Source organism: Vipera berus (assembly GCF_964194415.1).
Source record: "Vipera berus genome assembly, chromosome: 2".
Classification (NCBI taxonomy): domain Eukaryota; kingdom Metazoa; phylum Chordata; class Lepidosauria; order Squamata; family Viperidae; genus Vipera; species Vipera berus.
Window position 1 is genome coordinate 45,509,506 of NC_138203.1, and position 27,033 is coordinate 45,536,538.

Sequence of the window (27,033 nt, forward strand, 5' to 3'; positions counted from 1 at the left end):
CCTCGGCAGGTCTCCGTTCCTGTTTGGGGAGGTTTGGGCGCCTCCCCAAACCTCGGCAGGTCTCCGTTCCTCCGCGCAGACCTGCCGACCTTTGGGGAGGTTTGGGCGCCTCCCCAAACGTCCCCAAACCTCGGCAGGTCTCCGTTCCTGTTTGGGGAGGTTTGGGCGCCTCCCCAAACCTCCCCAAACCTCGGCAGGTCTCCGTTCCTCCGCGCAGACCTGCCGACCTTTGGGGAGGTTTGGGCGCCTCCCCAAACGTCCCCAAACCTCGGCAGGTCTCCGTTCCTGTTTGGGGAGGTTTGGGCGCCTCCCCAAACCTCCCCAAACCTCGGCAGGTCTCCGTTCCTCCGCGCAGACCTGCCGACCTTTGGGGAGGTTTGGGCGCCTCCCCAAACGTCCCCAAACCTCGGCAGGTCTCCGTTCCTGTTTGGGGAGGTTTGGGCGCCTCCCCAAACCTCCCCAAACCTCGGCAGGTCTCCGTTCCTCCGCACAGACCTGCCGACGTTTGGGGAGGTTTGGGCGCCTCCCCAAACCTCGGCAGGTCTCCGTTCCTGTTTGGGGAGGTTTGGGCGCCTCCCCAAACCTCCCCAAACCTCGGCAGGTCTCCGTTCCTCCGCGCAGACCTGCCGACCTTTGGGGAGGTTTGGGCGCCTCCCCAAACCTCCCCAAACGTCGGCAGGTCTGCGCGGAGGAACGGAGACCTGCCGAGGTTTGGGGACGTTTGGGGAGGCGCCCAAACCTCCCCAAAGGTCGGCAGGTCTGCGCGGAGGAACGGAGACCTGCCGAGGTTTGGGGAGGTTTGGGGAGGCGCCCAAACCTCCCCAAACAGGAACGGAGACCTGCCGAGGTTTGGGGACGTTTGGGGAGGCGCCCAAACCTCCCCAAACGTCGGCAGGTCTGCGCGGAGGAACGGAGACCTGCCGAGGTTTGGGGACGTTTGGGGAGGCGCCCAAACCTCCCCAAACAGGAACGGAGACCTGCCGAGGTTTGGGGACGTTTGGGGAGGCGCCCAAACCTCCCCAAAGGTCGGCAGGTCTGCGCGGAGGAACGGAGACCTGCCGAGGTTTGGGGAGGCGCCCAAACCTCCCCAAACAGGAACGGAGACCTGCCGAGGTTTGGGGACGTTTGGGGAGGCGCCCAAACCTCCCCAAACGTCGGCAGGTCTGCGCGGAGGAACGGAGACCTGCCGAGGTTTGGGGACGTTTGGGGAGGCGCCCAAACCTCCCCAAACAGGAACGGAGACCTGCCGAGGTTTGGGGACGTTTGGGGAGGCGCCCAAACCTCCCCAAAGGTCGGCAGGTCTGCGCGGAGGAACGGAGACCTGCCGAGGTTTGGGGACGTTTGGGGAGGCGCCCAAACCTCCCCAAACAGGAACGGAGACCTGCCGATGTTTGGGGACGTTTGGGGAGGCGCCCAAACCTCCCCAAAGGTCGGCAGGTCTGCGCGGAGGAACGGAGACCTGCCGAGGTTTGGGGAGGCGCCCAAACCTCCCCAAACAGGAACGGAGACCTGCCGAGGTTTGGGGACGTTTGGGGAGGCGCCCAAACCTCCCCAAAGGTCGGCAGGTCTGCGCGGAGGAACGGAGACCTGCCGAGGTTTGGGGAGGTTTGGGGAGGCGCCCAAACCTCCCCAAACAGGAACGGAGACCTGCCGAGGTTTGGGGACGTTTGGGGAGGCGCCCAAACCTCCCCAAACGTCGGCAGGTCTGCGCGGAGGAACGGAGACCTGCCGAGGTTTGGGGACGTTTGGGGAGGCGCCCAAACCTCCCCAAACAGGAACGGAGACCTGCCGAGGTTTGGGGACGTTTGGGGAGGCGCCCAAACCTCCCCAAAGGTCGGCAGGTCTGCGCGGAGGAACGGAGACCTGCCGAGGTTTGGGGAGGCGCCCAAACCTCCCCAAACAGGAACGGAGACCTGCCGAGGTTTGGGGACGTTTGGGGAGGCGCCCAAACCTCCCCAAAGGTCGGCAGGTCTGCGCGGAGGAACGGAGACCTGCCGAGGTTTGGGGAGGTTTGGGGAGGCGCCCAAACCTCCCCAAACAGGAACGGAGACCTGCCGAGGTTTGGGGACGTTTGGGGAGGCGCCCAAACCTCCCCAAAGGTCGGCAGGTCTGCGCGGAGGAACGGAGACCTGCCGAGGTTTGGGGACGTTTGGGGAGGCGCCCAAACCTCCCCAAACAGGAACGGAGACCTGCCGAGGTTTGGGGACGTTTGGGGAGGCGCCCAAACCTCCCCAAAGGTCGGCAGGTCTGCGCGGAGGAACGGAGACCTGCCGAGGTTTGGGGAGGTTTGGGGAGGCGCCCAAACCTCCCCAAACAGGAACGGAGACCTGCCGAGGTTTGGGGACGTTTGGGGAGGCGCCCAAACCTCCCCAAAGGTCGGCAGGTCTGCGCGGAGGAACGGAGACCTGCCGAGGTTTGGGGAGGTTTGGGGAGGCGCCCAAACCTCCCCAAACAGGAACGGAGACCTGCCGAGGTTTGGGGAGGTTTGGGGAGGCGCCCAAACCTCCCCAAACGTCGGCAGGTCTGCGCGGAGGAACGGAGACCTGCCGAGGTTTGGGGAGGTTTGGGGAGGCGCCCAAACCTCCCCAAACAGGAACGGAGACCTGCCGAGGTTTGGGGACGTTTGGGGAGGCGCCCAAACCTCCCCAAAGGTCGGCAGGTCTGCGCGGAGGAACGGAGACCTGCCGAGGTTTGGGGAGGCGCCCAAACCTCCCCAAAGGTCGGCAGGAGGAACGGAGACCTGCCGAGGTTTGGGGAGGTTTGGGGAGGCGCCCAAACCTCCCCAAAGGTCGGCAGGAGGAACGGAGACCTGCCGAGGTTTGGGGAGGCGCCCAAACCTCCCCAAAGGTCGGCAGGAGGAACGGAGACCCTCCGAGGTTTGGGGAGGCGCCCAAACCTCCCCAAAGGTCGGCAGGAGGAACGGAGACCTGGGGAGGTTTGGGGAGGCGCCCAAACCTCCCCAAAGGTCGGCAGGAGGAACGGAGACCTGCCGACGTTTGGGGAGGTTTGGGGAGGCGCCCAAACCTCCCCAAAGGTCGGCAGGAGGAACGGAGACCTGCCGACGAGCCGCGGCCACACAGGGTATTCCTGTGTATTCAGGTTTGCAAAATGGCGGATCGAGCCTCTGCTGGCGGCAGAGGCTTGCAGAACGGCGGATCGGCTTATACTCGAGTCAATAACTTTTTCCAGTTTTGGGGGGTGAAATTGGGGGTCTCGGCTTATACTCGAGTCGGCTTATACTCAAGTATATACGGTAATAAAAAGCTTTATAATTACAAAAAGACCTCTTAGAAGACACATATATTGTGATATATCTTGCTTCCCTAACATTGCTTTATTAAGTGTACAAGAAGGGACTTTCCAGTCTTTAGTATTAAATCATGATTTTGCTGATACATGGAAAGCTCCTGAAAAGGAAGGAATCTCTTAGTATGAGCATGAGTCTTAGATGAAATCAGGGATGGGCAAAATATTCCCATTGCCACTAAAGAAAAAAAATATATCTTCAACTCTGCCTCCTCCATATCACCAAAACACCACTACGGAGTCTTCTGAAACACTCCAAAAAGATCAGGAGGCTGGACTGCAGTTCCCAACCTTTCAAGTATTGCTTATCCTTGCTTTAAACCAGCCCTGTGCTAAACCTGGAATTAAAATATATTATTTCTTACAGTACATGTCACAAAAGAGAAAGAACCTACCCATTTGCTTCACAACTGACCCAACTTCATTGATAATGTCTAACATTTATGCTTATGCTGCTCAAGTTCTAAGAGCAAATCCTTTGTGTGCTATAACAATAAATTAGTGCATTAATGAATAAAGCCAAGATAATACCAGTGTTTGCTGGAACTGTGATATACTGGCAAGCCAAAATAGGTTCACAAGGGAACATATCAAATTAAAAACACAGAGCATAAGGTTGCTGTGCCATCTCTTGATAAATTGTAAAACCTTGTACATAGCAATTAATAATGGAAGTACTGGATTGCACAGAGCCATTAGATATAAATTGAAAGAAATTATTCTAGCACCACATATGGGATTAGGGAGGGTAAGTTAGAATAATGTATGACATTCTAGTCACCTTATTAAAAAAGAACACAGAGCAGATGCTGTTGCATTAGGAATTCAAAGAAACGGGGGGGGGGGAAGACTTAGCTAGCTTTTTGAAAAAGATGAAGAAAAGATCTTCAGTGAGACATGTTGATCTATCTGAGCCCTTTAAAGGGAATGGATATAGATGGGTACATGTTATGTGTCTGTTTTATAAGGGAGACAACGTCAAACATATCAACCAAGACTGTCATTACAAAGTCAATGGCTTATAGGACACAAGAGTTTTATCTAAAAAACAAGACCAAACTTTCACAGGAAAAAGAAAAGAAGGTGCCAGAACTAAGAAAGATTTGTAACTTGAGTTAAATAATATCACCTTTTGACTTTTCATTGTTAACTGTGATAGCTTTTCAAGGAAAATACATACCATTACAGAATAATCTTAACTCAGAATAATTGGAATATAGAGGCTGGCTTGTATGAAATCAGATCACTGGGCCATCTACCCGAATATACTAGTTTTACCTAATATGGCAGCTTCAAATATTCTGTATAAATCCTAAGTGAGCAATGGGAATTTTCATTATGGGGGCATTATAATCCTGATAACTCAGGAGGTGACCAGATTGGTAAAGAGGCTAAGCACCAATAAATATCCATGCCAGTTCCAAAACATTCTTTTTTCAAAATGCATGTGGTAATATTAATTACTTTAATTAAGTATTTTCTGGATATTGATTGATTGTATGACCACTATCATATGAAATGATTTGATGGCACATAGTAAACTGGTCTTTCAGAACTTCCTTCGTCACCCTTGTAATCGAGTCCATCCACCTTGCTGCTGGTCATCTTCTTCTCTTTTCTTGTACCTTTGTCAGCATTAAAGTCTTCTTCAGATATGTTTTTGCATAATGTGTCCAAAAATAGGATAATTTGAGTCTGGTCATTTGCACCTTCGATGAGACTTCTCTCTTGATTTGTTCAATGAGCAATTTTTTTTGCTTTCTTGGCTGTCCACGGTATTCTCAGGAGTCTTCTCCAGCACTGTTAAATATTTTCAATAAAATTAATAGAGAGAAGAGGTGGTCAAGATTTTGAAGATGGGGAAAAATGGTGATGATGGAAAATTTAATAAAGTACCTTATATTCCTGAAAAGATTTTTCCCATAAAAAGTTAACATTTTTATGCAAATTATCAGGGTTCATCATTTAAAACATATACAGAATTCGTTGTTCTCTACTTTGTATTCATTAGAGCTATGAAAACAAGCTAGAAGAATGTTTTAGATTGTATTTATTAAAATGCTATTCATTAGAGAAGCCTAACTTTTTTCCAATTCCCATGCAAATTTTTTTCTTCTTCTGGGCTTGTATGGAACCCTTTTTTTTAAAAAAAGCTAAGTTTCTTTAATAAAAGCAGAGTTCTGCTCTAACCCAAAGGTCAGAAATATTTATGAAACATTTTTAAAATATATACAACCTTTATTATCATTTTCTCTCTTTTAGTATATTTCTTGTTTTAAAAGAGAAGAATGATAATAAATATTAAGCACTGGGGAAAAATCTTGAAGGTTTATGAATGCCATCAAAAACTGACAGAAAGTAGCAATATAAAACTTTCCGTATTGAAATTCTTTCCTCCTGGAAGGTTGTAAGAGGTCTCAATAACTATCTGAAGAACAGAATTCTGTATTAATTTCCTCTATGTCTGATTCACATAGGTTTAAAATGTGACAGTTTTAATTATTAATAAAATACAAGCCAAACAAACTCTTCTCATATTCCATAAAGCCAAAAAGCATTGCATTGTTGATGTTCTCACTTAAAGGCAGATTTCTTTTTAAAAAAACCAATATATATATATATATATATATATATGTCTGTGTGTGTGTGTGTGTGTGTGTGTGTAAATTACTAACAAAGAATTTAAGGGAGACTGAAATGCATTTCAAACTTATTAGTTTTCATCAGTCAGCCATACCCTTCTGAGATTCGAACCTGGGCTGATTGCACATTAGGCAGTTGTTTTTACCTCTTGAGCCACAGGATCTCTCTCGCTTTGTTAGCTTTAGAAGTTAACAAATTAACTAGATAAATTGGAGGATTAAATAAGAAACTAAATGTCAGGATATTTTGTCACTTCAAATGGCGGTAACTATGAAAGATTTTGGACACTTGGGTTCCATTTTTCAGAAATATACAATAATTTCAATTAATATTTTTGTCTTTTAGTGAATTTTTGAGTCCTCTATTACCTTTCTATTTTTCTGTTTCCCTGTGTTGTTGAACAACTGTTTAAAATTGGCAGATTGAAATTACCTTACATGAGAGTGAAGGTTCTTTCTCAAGCTTGTGGATTGGTTTCTGACATTTCATTACCAGGCTATGTAACATCTTCAGTGGAGTTTAGGGGATGTCAGGGTCAGTGTTCTGTTCATAAGGGCTTCATGTGGTCAGTAGGTCTTGTGATAAGTTAGGTGTCGGTGTGTCAAGTGAGGGTCCTGTAATGCAGGGCTTTTCAACTGGTGGTATGCGTACCACCGATGGTATATTGGCACCTGGCAGGTGGTACGTGGCCCTGCCCAGCCATGTTGTAGTGGGGGAGGGAATGAGCCAAAGTGGCTCAGTGCAGGACTTGCTGTGAGAGAGTCCTTAGGAGCTGCAGGGATACAAGATCGGCACTTCCGGCTCACCTGGAAGAAGAAGGAAGAGGAGGGGGCGGAGACAGGAGAGGATATAAAAGGAGAGGGAGAGGAAAAAAAGATGCAGCCTTGGGAGGAGTCAGATGGAGTTGCACCAAAGAGAAAAGAAGGAGGAGGGGGGAGAGAGGAGACGAGATAAAACAGGCCAGCCAGGAGCCAATTGGCAGCCATCTGTGCTGGGCACACACACAGGTGGAAAAGAAAAACAGGCAAGAAATGCAGCTGGGGAGGGGTCAACATCCGCAAGGAATGAAGAAAGGCACCATCGGATGGAGGTGAGGCATGGAGGAAGGAAGGAAGGAGATGGCAATGAGAAAGAGGGAGGTAAAGAGCAGGAGGGAGGGAGGGAAACTGAAAGGAAGGAAAAGCCAGGGGCTTGCTTTCCAGCTGAGAGCATATACCTTTAAGAAAAAAGAAAAAAAATGAAGTGCCACCATTTGAAATAGAGGAGAGGAAGCTGGCTGCTCAAGAGGAGATGTTTATTGGCAGAACCAAAGTGCTGTTTCAGCAGTTTGGTTCTGGTCAGCTGAACAACATGTCAACGCTGCTAACATCGGATGTTCTTGTTTTGACTACAGGTGAAAATGCAGCCATTTTCTCTATGCTTTTAGAATTAGTTGGTGCTGGGAGGGGGAATTTGTATGAGAGTTCACTTAGTTGTAATAATAATAATTCTGCCATGGGTATCCAAGGACAAACTGGGTCCAGAGCTGATAACGTTTTGGTGGGCTGGAGAGCTGAGGGGAAAGCCTGCGCTTCAAGCTAATTGGGGAATGTGCTTTATGACTGTTTATTGGGGGTGGGAATTGTACTTTGCTACTTTGTATCCAGGGGAGGAGAATTTAGTTTTGGGGTACAACTATGTAGTGCCGATACTTTGTTTCCCAAATAAAAGATTCTTTAAGGAAAACATTGCCTTGAAGTTCTTTTGAAGGGTTTCATCTGTTGGAACCAAGACACAACAGACCGGGAGAGTGGAAGGATTCTTATGTGATTTTGTGACTTTGAAGTTCTGGGATTTGTGTAATGTGGGCTTTGTGTTCTTAAGGAGTGTTTGTCAGTTTCTATTGTGGCTGAAGGCTGATGTCCCATATTGGATTTTGGGGTGAGGGGTTACTGGTTCTAATTCTATTACTCTGCTATTGTTAGCTGTAAGTTTTGCTGCAAGGGATTTTGGAGTATTTTTGTCCTGAATGGATTTTGCCTGTAGCATTCATTTACTTATGAATGGAGCTATTTGGGGAGGCTGCCTTAGCCAGCAGCCAGTACTTGCTACATTTGTTTGTTTGTTTGTTTTCTTAAGTGCTGGCAGCCGCCTGCTGGCTCCTTAACATTCCTTTCTAGTCAATAGCTAATTCTTAAAGGGGAATGTGCCTTTTTATGCTAGTTCTCTCAGCGGCTTGTTTTTTTCTGTCTCTGGAAGCTTTTCCTTGTTTGATAAATATATGGAAGAGACAAAATATGGGGGGGAGTTCAAATTCTTCCTTCAGAAGAAAGGAGATGGGAATAAGAAAGAGGGAGGCAGGGAAGGAGGGTGGTGTCCCATCCTATCGCTAAGGATGCTTTGGTTACAAAGCCAGGTCTCTTAGCATGGAGAGGGAGTGGGCCTCCCTCTGACCCACACACTTTGCTCTCCTGCACCCACTATGAGCAACCTGGCCAAGGAGAGTGAGCACAGCAGCAGCAGCCTCAAGGAAGAGGTAAGTGCAGCCAGGCATCCCCTCAGGGAAGTGGTGCTGGACTGGGTTGGGCTAATATCCTGGGAGCTTGGGGGCCAGGCTGGGCACTTACCCTTCACTGTCCAGGGCTCTGGGCAGCCCGTGCCACCAGCAGGGAGTCCCCGCATGGTCCAAGAGGGACAGCGAGGCTCATCTGGTTGACCATGCCCCAGTTCCCATTCATACCACCCCCCCTCCACTGGTGACCCCTGGATCCCTCCACACAGCCCCCCCTACAGGCGCTCTCCAACCTGAGTGATGTTGAGCTGGCCATTGACTTTGCTTGTCAAAAGGTTGCAAAAGGTGATGACATGACCCTGGCACACTGTGGCCATCATAATTATGAATCAGTTGACAAGCATCCAAATATAAGTCACATGATCCTTTCTGCAATGGTCATAAGTGTGAAAAATGGTCATAAGTCACTTCAGTGCCATTGTAACTTTGAACAGTCACTAAGCAAATTGTTGTAAGTCGAGGACTACCTGTTACCACTTTTTTTTCCTTTTTTTTAGTCATTAAGTTTTTGACACCTTGCTAGATGGTACTCAGATGTTGCCATATCCTAAAAGTGGTACAATCGGTGAAAAGGTTCAAAAGCCCAGCTTTAATGTGATGGGTCAGGTGTGAGTCATCAGTGGGAGTCTTGTGATGGGTCTTGTGATGGGGTTTGTGATGGGTCTTGTGATGGGGTTTCACAGAATCTCTAAGATGTAACAGAATGAAAGAGGAAGCTGACAAGATTTTTTTTTCACCTGCCCCTCTCCTCTATATTCCTTCAATGTGTCTTTTTAAATGTCCATTTTGTATTTCTCAAAGCAGCATGCCTTATTAGTTGCAATTTTCAGAAGTGACCTCAGCTTAACAGGTGGTCCCCACGGACAACTAAAGCAGCATGTCCGGCAGCAATATCGAGACCTTGCTTAGTCATCACAATTTGTTCCTCACTACTGGTTATATGGCAAAAGTGTATAACATATTTAGCCAGCTTCCATGCTACTTTTAATATATTAGAAGAAATTAATAACAAGCTGAACACGAAGAGAAAATGTTTCTTCTATTCTTATGAACCTAGTCAATCACCACATTCTATTCCTGTATCACAGTTCAGAGAGAGGCTTCATTGACATGAATATGGAATATATTCAGTCTAAAAAGGCTCTCTAATCATTCTAAAACTTTTATCTCTCTTATTGTTAGCATAATTGAATTGGTTCCATGAAACAACAAAAATGGTAATTGAAGTCAATATAGCTGCTGAAGACATGCAGAAAGCGTGTTTTGTGCCAACTAACTATGATTGAGTCGAATCATATTAGCATAACATTTGAAATGCCATATATTATTAACAATAGGCCATAGAACTTTGTGCAACATAATGAAACAAAATAACATTATCAAAATAATAATGATGGAGAATAAATTATGTTATAATGATGTTACATTCTCATAATGATTGACAGAATGATGGCCAACAGGGAAAAATTTTGGGACTGCTTAATTCTTTTTCTTTTCTTTTTTTTTTTTTTGCAAAAAGAAAAAGTGTTTCAAAATTACAGAAGTTGCAACATGGTGCAGAAGAGAAATGGAGATCAAAATAGGTAAGGAATTGCTGAGAGAATACCTAGTCATTTTATAAATTAATTGGATCATCCCAGAGTGGTAAACTAATTAATTAATTAACTAGTGGTAATCTAACTAACAGCTTCTGCCAACCTAGCAGTTCGAAAGCACGTAAAAATGCAAGTAGGAAAATAGGGACCACTCCGGTGGGAAGGTAACAGCGTTCCGTGCGCCTTTGGCGTCCAGTCATGCCGGCCACATGACCACGGAGATGTCCTCGGACAAGCGCTGGCTCTTCGGCTTTGAAACGGAGATGAGCACCGGCCCCTAGAGTCGGAAACGACTAGCACGCATGTGCGGGGGAACCTTTACCTTTACCTTTTAATCTAACTAGCAGATGTCATATTAGAGCCACTGACTTAAATTTATGAGAAATCTTGGAGCATGGGAAAAGTGCCAGAAGACTCAAGAAGAGCAATATTGTTCCAATATTTTAAAAATGGGGAAGTGAATTGTGGAATTTACAAGCCACCCAGCTTGATATCAATATCTAGGAAAATTCAAGAAAAGGATGTGTCCACAAGCACCGAGAAATGAGGGAAAGGGTATTAGCAGTCTTATATCACTGTACTTTCTCATTCTCTTCACTTCTACTAATCAGAATATTTCCCAGGGTAAAGGAGTTTTTTTATACTAAAATGATCTCCTGCTTTTAAAATAGAACTGCTAAGGCAATGTGACCCAATATTGGTACACTGGAAGCACTCTAAGCTATCTTAATGTTACACAGTTTTCTAACAAGGTATTAAAGAATGCTTCTCATTGGAACAGTTGTAGAGCTTTTAGTGAATTGGATTTTCCTTTTGATTACATTGCTTTCTATTTTGGCCTTTCTTTGCAGTGTTTCTGAGGGCACCAGAAATCAATAAATCCCAAGAGAAGCACTGGGGTTGATGCACATGCATGAAGGAGGTTTGTGTGGAATCCCCATGAGCAGGAGAGTGAAGGAGAAAAAAAGTTGACAGATAGCAAAAATAGCAGTAAGCTAAGCAGACCAAAAGCTGATTCATTTTAGGCAATTACATTTGTTCTCTAAGACTGCTAGGTTTGCTGATGTATGAATCAATTTTCATCCTCTTTTACAGATGTGAAAAAGTTTCTGCCTAGTATTAGGAATATATTTTGAAACCCAAGGCCAGGAACTGGTATCAAAGTGCTTATTACACCCAATTCACATCTGTGTGTATCTGAATCCAGAGAGGCACTATAGCTCTTAGGTCAACATCAGAAAGTAGTGGTGAGCTAAATGGGGAAAAAACAGTCCCTGACTCCTGGTCAGATGGAGGTTTTGCAAATGAGAAGTCCCCAAATTTGGGTGATAAGTGATAGTTTATTTATCCTAGAAGTGGTTGGACTCTTTCTGTAAGGAAATATATTATTAGTTAGTGATATGCAGTGATATGGAATATCTTTTTCAGTTTACCCACGATACTTAACATCCATCTGAATTGCTAGCAGTCAACTGGCAATTATGTGAAACAAAGTCCAACATAAATCCAGAGAGAATTGGATTAGAAAATTATAAATTGGGAAATTTTGGCTAGAAACTTACATGGAGACTGGCATTCAGTTATCATACCACTGATAAATGTTGCTTTATGAGGTTTTTGATGTATAAGTAATATAGTGGTCATGGCAACCAAGAACTATGCCTGTGACTCCTGCTGCCTATAGCAATTTCCAACAACGTCTAGCAAGAGAATTTTGTCTTATAAAAGCAGGACTCCTGACAATCAGACATCTAGTGAGTAATAATCATAGCATATTGTTGCATTGAACTTCATACTGTGAGAATCAAGGTCAGTTCATACATTACAAAAAACGTTCACAATTGTCTTTGCCGTTGTATTCACATGGCAAACTATGCGATGGAAAGCTGTGCTCCAAGACTACACTTCCCATTGTTCTACTGGAATATCTCTCTAAGACAATCATGATTATCATAGGATGCCTGGCAGCAAAACCTTTAAAATTATAAAGGCACATCAAATGGATCTATCCTCCCAAATGTGATGCTATGGGCAAGGATATATAAATAAAAAGTTATTGGCTCCCTGTTGCTGTTATTTTGGTGTACAGTATAGTTGTGTCACTGCTGGTCAAAATTGAAGTTACAATTTTGGACTATCAAGGAACATCCCATATATCGGGCATCTTTTATTCTCAAATTCTATTTTACAATCTCCAGATCCCCCCCCAAAGTGCGGTGGCATTCAATAGGGAAATGAATGTATTTATATTTGGGGAAAAAATAATTATGTTAAATCTTCAAATGAGCAAAGTACATGAAAAGGCTATCTTCTACAATTGTATATAGAGAAAATGGAATAGTTCAAAAGTTCACATCAAAAATATAGGTAAAAACTTGTTAAATTAGGCCAAAGGCCATCATTCAAAAAATGGCTTTTAAATTATCTAACTGAAAACCATCAGCACGTGTAATGGCACCAGATTTCAAAGTTCAGTTATGAATTTCTTTATACATTTGCAATAATTTATATGTCATCTACTTATTAGAGTCTGGGCAACTAACAATTATTAAGCCATTAAAACAATTTTCAACATAAATTCAATGCATTTGTATCCACAAATAACACTGTGGCCTACTAAGGAGAGCTTTTATATGCTTCCTTTTATTAGTGCTGAACCCCTTATTTCAACATATGACCCTATGTTTTAACATTATTGGAAAGGAAGAAGAATATATCTTTTGCTAAAAGAGAGTATTTTTTAAATTATGAATGACTTCATACAGTATATCTTTGTTTCTCTTTGCCTAGTTTTGCTTCAAACTAAAAAAAAACCCAAACTATATAAACTTTACTCAAAGGAATTTTTTTTTGTCATTTGTACACTTTTTCTATCTGTGTATTATCCTTTTTGAGAGATGACGACTAAAACTGTAGTAATATTCCAAATGCAATTGCACTGTAGATTTAGAATAATGTTTCTACTATAGTGGCAGACTTATTTTCAATGGAAATATAAGTTCAAATGCTGTTCTCTTAGGCCTCCTCCTTCATGTATCCATTGGCCTGTATCACGTGTCTTTTATGAATATCTGAAAGTTTCTAAAATAGGCATAACTTTAATAACTTTAATTGGCTAAGGTTAACAGTATGAAGCTAATAAGTTCATGCGTTAGAATTATCAAAGTAAAAGACATGTTAGGAAGTTTCCCATATAAGTAGTTATTCAAATAAATAGGCTACCACAAAGAAGAGGAGGTCACATTATTCACCAAAACCAGAGGGTAGGACGAGAAACAATGGTTGGAAACTGATCAAAATAAGAAGCAACCTGGAATTAAGGAGAAATTTTCTGACAGTGAAGACAATTAACCAGTGGAACAGCTTGCCTCCAGAAATCATGGGTCCTCCATAACTGGAGGTTTTTAAGAAGAGACTGGACAGTAACTTGTCTGAGATGGTATAGGACAGTGATGGCAAATCTTTTAGAGACCGAGTGCCCAAATTGCAACCCAAAACCCACTTATGTATCATCGGGTGCCGGGTGGGCATGGACCTTTGGGTGGGTGTGGCCCATTGGGTGGGCGTGGCTGCAGTGGTAACGGCAGAATGGGTGGGACTAAAAAGTTCAATCAATCAATTTCAACTTTGTGAGAACTTTTTTTCCCCGCAAGAAGTTGAAATTGATTGATTGATTGAACCTTTTTCTTTTTGTACATGGTGGTGGAGGCCTAAAGCAAAAAGGTTTTATAAAACCCAGCTGAAGCCCTAGGACTGGGGCAATGGTGCACGTGCCCACAGAGAGGGCTCTGCGTGCCACCTGTGGCACCTGTACCATAGGTTCGCCACCACAGGTATAGGATCTCCTGCTTGAGCATGGGTCAGACTAGAAAACCTCCAAGCCCACTTCCAGCTATATTCTATTCTATTCTATTCTATTCTATTCTATTCTATTCTATTCTATTCTATTCTATTCTATTCTATTCTATTCTATTCTATTCTATTCTATTCTATTCTATTCTATTCTATTCTATTCTATTCTATTCTATTCTATTCATCAGTTACACTACGACAAGTACTTTGGAAAAAAAGGCAGGATATTTTTTCCCTTTTAGCTTTTGCATATGGAAAATGGATCATCTCTCTTCTTTATTCATTATAGCAAACAGAGACAATTATTCTTTCTCCCAGTTAAATAGAGTTTGAAAGACTTATTCTCCCAGTGATCAGTGTCCTGTTCATTGTCTTAGAACAGCATCATAGCTTGACTTTGTTGTGATTCAGGGTCAGCCTGTGGGTTCGGCAGTTGGGTCGGACAAGTCAGAGGAGGAGGAGGGGGGTCTTGAAGACCTTGCTGAGGGGGTTGAAGATCTTGCTGATGAGAGCCCTCAGCCAGGCCCCTCCCACTTGGTCACCACGGAGACCCAGCTGTGTGAGCCTGACAGCGTGGATGAAGATGACCCACAGCTGGCCCTGTTCAAGGACGCCCGAGGCAGGAGGCAGTCAATTAGGAGTAAACAGAGGAAGGCAATGGGGCTCCTTGGAAGGAGGCAGAGAGAGGCCACGCCCTGAACTCTATATAAGGGGAATGTGTGGGAGGGCTGGTTTGCTGAAGGCAACCGCTTGGATAGTTCCTGTTTCTTAAAGCTCCTGTTTCTTGGTTTGTCTTGTTCCGTTTGTTTTTGTAGTAATAAATTTGGCAGGCGTAATTCCAGCCTCTTGCCTTCTTGTAAAAGGGGTTGTCCCTGCCTTTTCTGCAGGGCCGGTAGCAGGCTGGTACAGAACAGACTTCTTCTCATTGCTCTCAACTTTTATCATTGATTTGGCATGAATGTATTTACATGGTCCTACTTTTCAAATATTCTCCATGTGAAGGTGAATTATACACACCATTAATCAGCAAGATTACTGTGCTGCACCACACATCCACCATTCAACCTTGCTATTGTATTTCTGCCAAAATAAGACCAGGTTTTATATTAATTTTTGCTCCAAAGGACCCATTAGGGCTTATTTTCAATTTATGTCTTATTATACAGGAGGCTGCGAGCACACGGGGGCCGGTGGTGTCCAGCAGCAATCGCAGCCAACCAGTATCTTGTAGGTGCACTGTGGGGCATACACAGCCCATGCAGCACAAGTGAGATGTGCACTGTGACTGCTGGGCTGGCCCTCCAAGCATCAGGTGGAGGCAGAGGCCTGGGGGGAGGTATGTGATCTGGCCCATCGGATGCACTGGGTGGCCATCAGCCCACTTCATCCCACTGTTACAGCTGCAGCCACGATGAAGCAGGGGGCTGCACAGCACTTCCGGTGGGCTGGAGCAAATGCCTCCTCCTGTGCCTCTGCCTCTGCCTACTGCTGGTGCTGCATGAGGTGAGGCAGGTGGTGGGGCAGGACTGGTGCCATGCCATGTGATGAGGCAGGTGGCAGGGTGGGGTTACCACTACACCACAAGGCAAGGCAGGTGGTTAAACAGTGTGGCACCCTGTTGTGGCCCCTGTGTGCTCAGCTTCCCACCCATCCCCCATGATGGTGACAGTGAACAGAAAGGGCAGGGAGCCCCAATCCCCAAGAGGTAGCTGTAACTCCCCTCCCTGCTCTACCCCACCTGAGCCCAGCCTTGGAGCTGCCCCATGTACCCTGTACCTGCACACCTTGGGACCCTGCAGCCAGGTTACTCCTGTCCCACCTGACTCATGGTGTGGCAATAGCAACAGGTGCAGGCAAAGGCATGGGGGAGGCATGCGATTTGGCTCATTGGATGTGCCATGTGGTTGCCTGCTCAGTAGTGTCCACAGGAAAGCAAAGACAGACAAATTAATATTATTACTTTATTACTTTATTACTGCTAAGCTTGTAAGCCGCCCTGAGTCTTCGGAGAAGGGCGGGATATAAATGTAATAAAAATAAATAAATAAATAAATAATTCAATACATCTGTCATGTGTTGCAACAGACATACTAAATGCATCCATCTGGCTGACAATGTTAACTGGGGCTTATTTTTGGGGTAGGGCTTATATTATGAGCATCCTGAAAAATCATGCCAGGGCTTATTTTCTGGTTGGATCTTACTGTGGGGGAACCACAGTAGTCAAGTTCCTAAATATAGCCTATGTTAAAACAGTTTCTTTCTCTGTCTGTTCTATACACTTATTTTAGACTTCATTTAATTTGTGTTTCAATCTTTATTTTGCATTTCAGATTTATTTACTAAGTTCCCCCAGCTAAAATAGCTTTCTCTAGCTCCCATTCTTATTCTTCCTCATCTGAGGAAGAAACATAAAGTGGCCCATGACAGGCACTCACTTTCACAGCAGACATCTAAAGGGGAGAGTTGGCTCCATTTACAAATAAAATCCAGTGAATTCACAAATAATTACCCAAATTTATTTATTATATTTAAAACTACAGTACTGTAGAACTTCATGGAAACCATACAACACGAGTTTATGGGCTTCATGAGAGAATTAATATTGTTAATGACAAAGAAGTACTTCTCTGGAGTACCGTCTAGAGCTTAGCACTATTCCAGACCCCTGCAAATCAGCTCCAGATAGATCATATTTGCATTGAGCAGATGATTTTTTTTATCTCAGCTTAGCTGTAATGTGTCTGAAATTGCACTAATGGAAATTATTTTGTTTGAAGGCCTGCAGAATTTGCCATTTTTTCTGCTGAACCTTTTGCCTCATCTTACTTCTCAACTCATACTATACTGAGAAACATTAGCAACCACTCATGAATATATAAGGGTGGGGGTGCAGGAGAATAATATCAAAATGTATGTTTTTTCTCATTTTTTGTGGAATTGGAAGTGAAGGGATTTTAGCATTCCAGAACGAGTTTGAGATGAGGTGCAACTAGAATGATTTTGGGGGTGTTGTTGTCTCTCCTTAGGAGCTGAATGTTCTGTGGAGGGTTAAAAAATGGATAATTAAAAATATTTCCCTTTTTATATAACAAACATTGAAAAGGGGTAGGATTTTGATAGTGCAATCATGACCACCATCTTGATTTTTTTAAACTCCTTGTTGAAGGCATTTATGAATTGGCTCAAAAATGTTTTATGGTGATTAGGTAATAGAAATGACAGTAATGTGGAAGTGTCCCAGCTTTAGGCTGCAAAAATTGCATGAGCATGTAAAAGAGAGAAAGTTAAAATATATTCTTTTGGAATTGATATCTCCATGAAATAAAATATGCATGATCCTCTAGGTAAAGGTTCCCCTGCACATGCGTGCTAGTCATTTCCAACTCTAGGGGGCCGGTGCTCATCTCCGTTTCAAAGCTGAAGAGCCAGCGTTTGTCTGAGGACATCTCCGTGGTCATGTGGCTGGCATGACTAGACACCAAAGGCACACAGAACGCTGTTACCTTCCCACCGTAGTGGTCCCTATTTTACTACTTGCATTTTATGTGCTTTCGAACTGCTAGGTTGGCAGAAGCTGGGACGAGTAACAGGCACTCACTCTGTTACGTGGCACTTGGGATTTGACCCGCCAAACTGCCGGCCTTCTGATAGACAAGCTCAGCGTCCTAACCCACTGAGCCACCGCGTCCCTAGTATGATCCTCTACCCTTCCTTAATTCAGACTGAGTTAGCTGGAGAAGATATCTCTATTCTGCTGAGATTGGGGAGAACTTTTTTGCATCCTAAAAGTTGGAGGGAAAAGGTTCCCCTATCCAACTGTTTAGATCAGGGGGGTCAAACTCCTGGCCCATGAGCCAGATGCATCATGGAGAAACCGCGCCCACCTCATTGCCGGGAATGGGAAAAAAGGCACAATATATTGCAACACGTCATGTGACGCTTTGAGTTTGACACCCCTGATTTAGATGGTAGGGTTTTTTTAAACAAGGATTGTAGGTTGTTTTTTTTAACAGCAGCATAGCTATATTCTTCATATTTTGTGATTTTGTTCTACTCACTTATACGACAGAAAAAAGTCTGGTGAGTACTTCTTAGTGTCCCATAGCATATTGTAATATTATGCAGTCATTAGTTAGCATTAAATATTGGTTAGAGAATATTGTTGTTCCCAGAAATGAGACTTTGATTCATCAAGTTTTAATTATCAACTTAGTGTTTTGCATATAGAGCAATTCTGAGCAAGGCAACATTTGTATGCCTGATCTTCTCCTTACCAGTTCCAAGTTGGGTGCAAAGAAGTGATGTTGATATGGGGATTCTGCCTGTAACTGGGACAGTGAATAAGTTATTATGCTTCTGTAGGTTATATTATGGAAACCTCTGGTGGGTATACTTCCATTTTGGTCACACATGTCACATCATCTGATAACACCTGGGAAAGTGGAGAAAATAGCTTTGATAAGCTTTATACAATTTGAGAAAGAAGGGAGAAAATGAGCTCAAAAGTAATGTTATTCCAACTCCCCTCACAGGAGGAGGATGCCACTGTAGGAGCTAATGCTGATAGGATATTACTGAAACTCACATTATTCTGCCATGAATTATAGGAACCTCTGTGAGCATAGCAAATTATCCTGAGAATTATTTATACAATCTCAGCTTTGTGCAAAACTCCAGTATTCACTGACAAGGAATTCCACAATAATAAGCAATAAAATGTGATACGTTGTATTTCTCTCCACCTAGCTGCCTAACATGATTTTGATTTTTTCCCTCCTTCAAATGGAGGGAAAACATCAAATGCTAAGCCAATAATGTAGCTCTGGATAGAATAGAATAGAATAGAATAGAATAGAATAGAATAGAATAGAATAGAATAGAATAGAATAGAATAGAATAGAATAGAATATAGCTTTCTAATATATAATAGAACAGAGGTCCCCAAGCTTTTGGGCACCAGGGACTGGTTACGTGGAAAGAGGTTTTTCTGTGGACTGGAGGGAGTGTGGTTTTGTGTGCTGCCTGTATATCGCAGATGGGGCTTTGCTTGTTTGTGCAGACTGGTTGCTGGCATGCCGCACCCCAGTACTGGTCCATGGACCGGGGGTTGGGGACCCCTGTAATAGAATATATATACTCATAGCAGAGCTAACAAATGGGCCTTATGGACAAGAGCAGGAACACGTTAAATCTGTTTTGAATTTTCTCTTTTTAAGTATTTGATAAGTAAATATTTAGAATATTATTTGGCTATTAGAATTCCAGTTTCAGAATCTACTTGCATTTAAAATAAATTCTGCTTGGACAAGTTATTCAGATATAGTTAGAATGAGAGATTTTCTCCTCTCCTCTCTGTCTCTTAAATGTATGGTGCTTGATTTTCAAAGGAGGACAATCATGTCTAAAGGGCACAGTAGTTTCTACTAAAACTCTGATTGCTATGATGCTTACTCAGCAGAAGAAATTATAAAAGTTGGAAGGGGAATTTAAAGCACTCAGAAAGCAAAACAAACAAATAAAAATAAGCTGTAATTTTATCCCATGCAGCTATGGTGGGAAAAATGTGTCAGAAGTAATTTGCAACTTGCTAGTTAAATCAGCTTCTTTTAAACTGCTGCAGCTTGCAGTTTAAGAGAAGCTGATTTCAGGCAAGAAAACACACCTCTTTGTTTAGAAATAAACAATCCCTAGCTAGAATTTCTGGCACTCTATTACAATTCATCTAGGTATCGAGCACATTGTAAAGAAAGAATGAAGAATGAACAATAAAATTGTATGTGTATGGAAAATAAGCTTTTCCCACTCTATTTCATATTACATTCATCTGCAAAAACCATATATTGCAGACCACACATGAAGTGGCTGGACAGACCACTCAAGACAGCTGGTAACTTCAACAGATTTATTTAGAACAGAGCAACAGATAACAGAGACGTTCGGCTTTTTATAGTCTGTACCCGGCCGTCTGGTCCAATCAGCGGCCGGTCTTTTCCCGCTTTGTTTTCCGCTCCAATCAGCTTCGCGAAACGTCTGACAGCTCGGTTCCTCGTGGCTGGGCGGCTTTTGTGTTGCTTTGACAGCTGAGAGCTGTCAACCGGTTGCGCCTGCGTATTGTCGGGAGTTTTGACAGCTGTCAAAACTCCCGCGTGTTCGGCTGTCAAAACACTTTACCTCATGTTATGTTTTTAGTGATTTAAAGTTAACACATTAAATGGAACTATTTACATATAATACACCCCTTACCCTTCCCCCGGATCGTTTTCACCCCCGTGTGTTTGTTTGTTGCTGCCTCCCCATTCATAGTCCTGTAGGTAGGCAGGTGCTTTCTTCGCTCGGCTGGATCGTCGAGGGGGTGTCTCATTTTCAGGCTCCCCTTCCTCCTGCGGTAGTTGTGGTCTAGCCTCGTCATGGGTTGGGGGCAGGCCGTCTGGAATGAAGGGGGGTATAAAGGGTTGTTGGTTTGGCGGGGGTGTGTTTTGCGGTTTGCGGTTCCGTAGCTGATCGACGTGTCGCCGTAGTTGTCCTTCTGTGTCTGAATGAATTAGGTATGAAATGGGTCCTGTTTGTTTTATTATGACCCCTTGTATCCATTTTTGGTTGCCAGAATAACTTCTGGCCCAGATGGTTTGGCCCGGTGAAAAGGTTCGTGGTGATGGTGTTGGTGGTTCTTGGTCATTTGATGTTCTATCTGGGTGTAATCGATCTAACCTTGTTATTAGCCTCCTGCCCCACCGTAGCTCCGCTGGTGTTTTACCTGTAGTGGTGCCAGGTGTGGTGTGTTGGGCCAGGAGGAATTGGCTGAGTCGCCGGTGCCAGTCTCCTTTTAAAAAATTTTTAAGTGCCTCTTTGGTGGACCTTACCATTATTTCTGCCACGCCATTAGTCGATGGGTGGAATGGCGCTGACGTCACCAGTCTAATAGAGTTCCTCGAAGCGAACATCTGAAATTCACGAGAAGTGAATTGTGGGCCATTATCAGAAACTATGACGTCAGGAAGGCCATGTGTTGCGAAAACTTTTCTAAGTGCTTGTATAGTGGAGTTCGTTGTTGTTTTATTGAGGGGTATCACCTCGAGCCATTTAGAATAACTATCGACAATTATTAAGAAATTCTGCCCACGTATTGGTCCGGCGAAATCTAGATGGATGCGGGACCATGGGTTTTTTGTAGTTTCCCATTTGTGGACTGGGGCGTGGGGCGGCTCGCTTCTGGTTAATTGGCAAGTATAGCATCCCCCTACGTGTTCTTCTATGTCCTTATCAATCCCTGGCCACCACACATAGCTTCTAGCAAGTAGCTTCATTTTTACCATTCCCGGGTGTCCTTCGTGAAGGGTTTTTAATGTTTGTTGTATGTTTTTGTGTGGTATCACCACCCTGTTTCCCCATAAGAGGCAGCCTAAATGTGATGTTAGTTCTAATTGTTTGGTAAAGAATGGCCGGAACATTTCCTCTGGGCACTTATGTGGCCATCCTGTTGTGACCCATCGCAGGACCCTGCTAAGAGTTTTATCCTTAGCGGAGTTGTCAGCAATGATTTTTGCTGTGAGGGGGCATTCTGGTAATTCAGCGATAGCAAGTATGTTGCCAGCGGGGGCTGGGTCTGGGCCGTGGTGTTGTAAAGGAAGCCTGCTTAAGCAGTCTGCATGTCCTAGTTCCCTGCCTGGCTTGTGTACTAATTTGTAGGAGTATGCTGATAAAAAGGTGGACCAGCGCAGGATTCTAGGGGATAATATTTGAGGGGTTGTTTTGTCCCAGGTAAATATGCCTAATAGGGGTTTGTGGTCTGTGAAGATAGTGAAAGGTCTACCATACAGGTAGTCATGAAACTTTTTCACCCCGGCGACGATGGCCAGTGCCTCCCTATCAATTTGAGCGTAATTTCTTTCAGTTTTTGTCAGGGTCCGGGAATAAAATGCGATAGGTCTTTGAGTGCCGTCAAGGTCTAGGTGGCTCAAGACGGCTCCTATCCCGTACGGGGACGCATCGCAAGCGATGCAGACAGGGGCGTCCTCCTTGAATAGGGTGACAGTGGAGCTTTTGCAAATGATATTCTTAAGTGACTGGAAACTATTTTCATGTGTGCTTGTCCAGGTCCAGGGTTTTCCCTTATCTAATAATCTATGTAGTGGTTCTGCGATTGTAGCCTTGTGGGGAAGGAAAGCGTGATAGAAATTTAATAGCCCCAAAAACGCCTGGAGTTCTTGTTTGTTCTTGGGGCTGGGGGCTGATTGAATAGCTTTAAGTTTGTCGTTGGTAGGATGGATGCCCTGGGCGTCAATTTTGTACCCGAGGAATTCCGTAGAGGGAACTCCTATGGAACACTTTTCTCTCTTTAATTTAAACCCGGCTGTTCTGAACCGCTCTAGCACAGCTGACAATCTGTCAGCTAGAATGGCTTCTGTTTCTCCGGCAATGAGTACATCGTCAAAGTAAGGGGAAACCCCGGGGATCCCTTTTAAGGTTTTTTCCATGATGCTTTGAAATATGCCCGGGGCTGCCGAAATGCCGAATTGCAGTCTTGTCACTTTAAATGCTCCGCGGTGTGTGACAATTGTCTGGGCGACCGCGGTGTCATCGGTCACAGGCAATTGCAAGTACGCCTGCGTGAGGTCTAATTTTGCAAAAATGGCGCCGGAGCGGATGGAGGCGAGGACGTCTCTCACCGCTGGAATGGGGTAAGAGTGAGCGTTGAGCGCTAAGTTTAGGGTCGCTTTATAATCAGCGCACAATCTAATTTGCCCATTAGGTTTTACAGGGGTTACGATGGGGGTTTCCCAGCTGCCCCCGTCAGTAGGTTCTAAGACTCCCAGCTTGACAAGGCGTTCCAGCTCGTCCTCAATTTTTTGTTTGAGGGCAAAGGGAACCCTCCTAGCCCTAATTTTGACAGGTTGTATGGCGGGGTTTAAGTTAAGGGCGATAGGAGGACCTGTATATTTGCCCAATGAACCATCGAAGACGTCTGCATATTTTCTGCAGACGGCCTCGAGGTTTGAAGTTTGCACTGCGTTGACGCCGGTAATGGCAATGCCTAAGGGACTAAACCAATTTAACCCTATTAGATTAGTGCGATCCCCTTGGGTGACTAATACCTCTAGGGGCCCCTTGAATTTTTTATACTCCACCCAAACCTTGGCTTTCCCCTTGAGCTGTATTGGCATCTTCTGGTAGTCCGCTAACTGTACCTGTGGGGGTTCTAACAGTATTGCTTTTTTACTGCGCCAGCAGATTTCCCTGTAGGTTTTTAACGAAATTAGGGTTACTGCTGAACCTGAGTCCACCTCCATGTCACAGTAGACTCCCTGAAGCTTTGTTTTAATTTTTACCTTAGGGCTTAAATGGTGCACCCTGTCTACCGCCTCCACTAACCCTTCTGGGGACTTTTCCTTACTGGCTCGGTGGGTGTTCGTACCTGGGGGGTTAGCCTCCACTTCATGCAGGTTGTCACGGGGACGGCTTCGGCAGACGGGTTTAATGTGGCCAGTCTTACCACAATTGTGGCATTTTGCGCTCCGGAACCGGCAGTTGGCCCGGGCATGGTTGCCCCCGCAGCTGGCACAGTTGTTGCGTTGTTCTCTTTGAGCTGGGATGAAATTTCTAGGTTTAGGACGCTCATTGTTGTCACTTCGTCTATTTTGCCTCCTCTCCAACCGGCGTTGTATTGCATCGGTGTCTGTCAGATCTATGGATTCTTCGTCACTGAAGGACGCTTCGTCCTGATGGACGCTACCTTGGGGTTCAGCCGTAGTTTGGGCGAGGGTTTTCCTGTGGTTGTCTTCATATGCCAAGATCTCCCGAGAGACCTCGGCGAGAGTCATATCAGGTTTAGACATGATTTTTTTTCTTGAGGCATTCGTCCCTCAACCCGATGACCACTTGGTCCCGGATCCGATCTTCCAGGTCAGGAAAGTTGCAGCTCCGCGCGGCGTGCCGGACTCCTGCGATGAAGTCGTTCGCAGCTTCATCCGGCCGCTGTCTTCGCTGGGCAAACTGTACCCGCCAGTACAGTTCCGAGCGGGCCGGCATGTAGTGTTTGTTGAGCCGGTCGATGAGCTCGGTGTATGGAACCTCGGTGATCGGTACGGGGCTGAAGAGCCCTACAGCAGCATCGTAGACTGGTGGGCCGCTGATGTAGAGAAGCGCTGCGGCTTTGGCTCTGTCGTCCGTGATTTTGCTGACGAGGAGGAATCCCTCGACCTGCCCCAGATGCGACTCCCATCGCTCGGGGTGGCGGGTGTCAAACTCCCTCACTCGTCCGAAATTGGCCATGCTGTCTGGGTCCGGTGGTCCGCTTCGCGAAGGAAGTTAAAACTTCCAGTGACTAGCTCCGCCGGCCTGGAACTCTCTTCCTGGCCGTGACTTCAGCTCTGGGAAGCGGATCCCATCCTCGTCGCCAGTGAAGTGGCTGGACAGACCACTCAAGACAGCTGGTAACTTCAACAGATTTATTTAGAACAGAGCAACAGATAACAGAGACGTTCGGCTTTTTATAGTCTGTACCCGGCCGTCTGGTCCAATCAGCGGCCGGTCTTTTCCCGCTTTGTTTTCCGCTCCAATCAGCTTCGCGAAACGTCTGACAGCTCGGTTCCTCGTGGCTGGGCGGCTTTTGTGTTGCTTTGACAGCTGAGAGCTGTCAACCAGTTGCGCCTGCGTATTGTCGGGAGTTTTGACAGCTGTCAAAACTCCCGCGTGTTCGGCTGTCAAAACACTTTACCTCATGTTATGTTTTTAGTGATTTAAAGTTAACACATTAAATGGAACTATTTACATATAATACAACACAATTAATTAAAAACAATAAGTAGAAAACTTACTTTTCTTACATTTAACAGTATAGCAGCAGATTGCTAGAATTGATGATATACTTTTATTTCCATTCAAAATTGAGAGACAAGTAAAACAGCTTATGATAACTTATCACATATATTGTTAATGGGAATGCCTAACATTGGTAGGTTTATGTGGATTTTCTTTTTTAGGTAAAGAACTAATTATGTCCCTATTGTATGAATTTTTTTAAAAAATGAGAAAATACATTTATTAATCAATAGAAACATTCCACGTGCTTGTTCGATAACAAAGGAGCTGAGTTTGATAGGCTATAAGAGTTTGTGAATTATGTCAGTTGTGTTCATTTTTTTTCACACTTGGAGGACGTAATCAGTTTAAAAGTGGAAAGGTCTTCCAGATTCCAAACTCAGGAAAGCCACCAAATTCTTATCGTTATTCAAAAGTTCAAAGTAATAAAAGTAAAATATTTTTTTAAAAAACTCTGCTCTTGTATGATCTTAGTATCACATTGAGGCTATGCTAAGTAAGAGAAGGTTAAATAAACTGCCTTAAACTTTTCTTTGCAATAAGGTATGCAGCCACCTCAATGTGATCCTGAAATCACAATATCATGCCAATAAAATTCAATAGCAAAATAGCTACTTTTGAATATTTTTTTAAATTCAAAATTTAAGGTAGAATAAAAATGGAAGACTGCCCAAATCTTCCATAATATCAATTCTAGATCATTTGTTGGTTTTTTGTTTTTTTTAAAAGGATGGGGTTAAGTGTTAGAGCAGAGCTCCCCAACCTTTTGGGCACCAGGGACATGTTCCATGGTGTGTGTTTCATATGCTGCCTGCATCTTGCGGATGGGGCTTTGCTTGTTCGTGCAGCCCAGTTACTGGCATGCTGCGGCTGGGTACTGTTCCATTGACCAGAGGTTCGGGACCCCTGTGTTAGAGGATTCTGTGAGACCAATCGTTTCCATTTCAATCATTTAGCATCCTCTCAAACTAGAAAAACTGAAATCAATCACAAAATTAACATTTTTAATGAAGTTCAAAGTATGAAAATGCTAGTGGGGTTTGAATCCCAGCACCTTTCTACTTCTCTTCCTACTTTTAATTAAAAATTGTCCCCAATTAGTTGGCAAATGATTCTTCTATGTTAACATTGTTTTCCTGTGAAAGTCAACACTCAAAGACCAACTACTGCAGTACACAAAAAAGATCAACCAATTCCAGCTATAAAGTCATCCACACAGTACATTGTATAGTGGCTTGTGACTTTGACAACTATATTATGGCCATTCATTATCAATCGGCACTGAGATAAATACTGAGTATATATTGTTCAGAAGTTAGTAACTAGTCATTGCTGCAAGTCATTTTAGATATTTGTCATCTGTCATACACTGTTGTCTTCAAGCAAATTAAACATGTTGAATCTAGGAGTCCCAGGCAGAAAAACTTTTATTCTACTCCATCAGTATCAGGGTTCTGATGGAATACTGACTGCTTTGTATGCATGAGGAAGTATGAAAAATGGGTAAAGTGCAATATAGTTGGTAGTTCAAAAAAAAAAGAAAATCATTTACAGGGATCAGCAGATCATTGAATCTGATCCTTGAGAAGATTCTAGAGCAGGTCATAAAAATTCATTTGCAAGCACCATTAAAATAATACAATAACTTTAGAACAACATGGATTTGTCAAAAATAAATTATACCAGGTTATTAATCTCAGTTTTTCATTGGATGTTCCTTAGTAGATTGTGGGAACATTGTATCTTGATTATGGAAAAAATTGACATACTGGAGACAAATAAGAATCATACTCCAAGGTGCTACTAAACCGTTCTTCACTAAACCAGAGTACTATAAGCTTCAGTCTTGCACCCTGTACCTTTCAACATTTTTGTTAGTGGGTTGGCTAAAGAATTAAAGGAAATCTTTTTCAGATTTGGAGATGTCACCTTTCGAGGTAGTCCAGGTCAAGAAACACACTCTACAAGTTTGACTAGAACTATATTGATAAAGGGACTATATTGATAAAGGGACGCGGTGGCTTAGTGGGTTAGGATGCTGAGCTTGTCGATCAGAAGGTCGGCAGTTTGGCGGGTCGAATCCCGAGTGCCACGTGACAGAGTTGGCGCCTGTTAACTCGTCCCAGCTTCTGCCAACCTAGCAGTTCGAAAGCACGTAAAAATGCAAGTAGAAAAATAGGGACCACTACGGTGGGAAGGTAACAGCGTTCCGTGCGCCTTTGGCGTCTAGTCATGCCGGCCACATGACCACGGAGATGTCCTCAG

General features: G+C 44.2%; 1 protein-coding gene across 3 annotated transcripts in view; it reads right to left on the bottom strand.

Moving 5' to 3' along the window:
• Nucleotides 1-27,033, bottom strand: part of SLCO4C1 (solute carrier organic anion transporter family member 4C1) — a 726,014-nt gene that overhangs the window by 405,702 nt on the left and 293,279 nt on the right. The window lies entirely within an intron of this gene.